At 51.7% G+C, this 1,104-nt stretch overlaps 1 protein-coding gene across 1 annotated transcript in view; it reads left to right on the top strand.

Moving 5' to 3' along the window:
* The window catches only part of LOC102369547 (trypsin-like), an 18,390-nt gene that overhangs the window by 397 nt on the left and 16,889 nt on the right, over positions 1 to 1,104 (top strand). The window lies entirely within an intron of this gene.

Genomic DNA, 1,104 nt, shown 5'->3' with positions numbered 1-1,104 from the left:
GGGAAAGAGCCTGCTTGTTATATTATGGGGTGTGTGGCATGTGAGGAATTATGGTACTTTAGGTGGGACCTAGATCTGTGGATCACTGAAGCCTTGACTTTTGCTTTAAGTGGTAGAAACAGCTCTTACTATATTTCCGGGTGTATAATATATGCTGTAATTATCAGCACCTATTTTTGGGGGGGTGGGGTAAGGGGAAAGGTCCATGGTGTATGCAGGTTTCACATTAAAGACTCAAGAGGTGGGGTCTGCAAAAAAAATAGGCTAGGGTCAGGGCTGTGTGCATGGGTCCTTGCCAGTACTGCGGGGCTGAGGCCAGTGGTGGTGGCAGCTGGAAGGAGCTGCTTCCACCGCCTGGGCTGATTAGAAAGCGTGGGATGAGCCAGGGGCTGTGCACAGTGGCACATGGGCTCCAGGCTGTTGCAGGGGAGGGGGGAAGGGGCTCTGAGCAGCTCACACTGGTTCTCATCTCTTATGGGGGGGCTCAGCCCCCCTCTCCCTCCGAGCTCCCCCGTAATTTGGACCTTGGTTGTATGGGATAAAAATGGTAGATCATTTCTCCCCCTTGGAGCCTGCTATCCAATCAGCAGTGATGGAGCGCTCAGCATCAATCAGGAGCAACTCCTTTTGGGGTCTGTGGGGCTCTGGCCCAAAGTGGGGTAAAGGAAGAGTCGCTGATTATGTCTTCATCAGCGACTTGGACGAGGGAGTGAAATGTACTCTGTCCAAGTTTGCGGATGACACAAAGCTATGGGGAGAAGTGGACACGCCGGAGGGAAGGAAACAACTGCAAGCACACCTGGACAGGTTGGACAAGTGGGCAGAAAACAACAGAATGCAGTTCAACAAGGAGAAATGCAAAGTGCTGCACCTAGGGAGGAAAAATGTCCAGCACACCTACAGCCTAGGGAATAACCTGCTGGGTGGCACGGAAGTGGAAAGGGATCTTGGAGTCCTAGTGGACTCCAAGATGAACATGAGTCGGCAGTGTGACGAAACCATCAGAAAAGCCAATGGCACTTTATCGTGCATCAACAGATGCATGACGAATAGATCTAAGGAGGTGATACTTCCCCTCTATCGGGCGCTGGTCAGACCACAGTT

This window comes from Alligator sinensis, unplaced genomic scaffold, assembly GCF_000455745.1.
Source record: "Alligator sinensis unplaced genomic scaffold, ASM45574v1 scaffold527_1, whole genome shotgun sequence".
NCBI classification, from domain to species: Eukaryota; Metazoa; Chordata; order Crocodylia; family Alligatoridae; genus Alligator; species Alligator sinensis.
The sequence above is the reverse complement of the archived record's forward strand: the minus strand, read 5'-3'. Positions and strand labels throughout refer to the sequence as shown.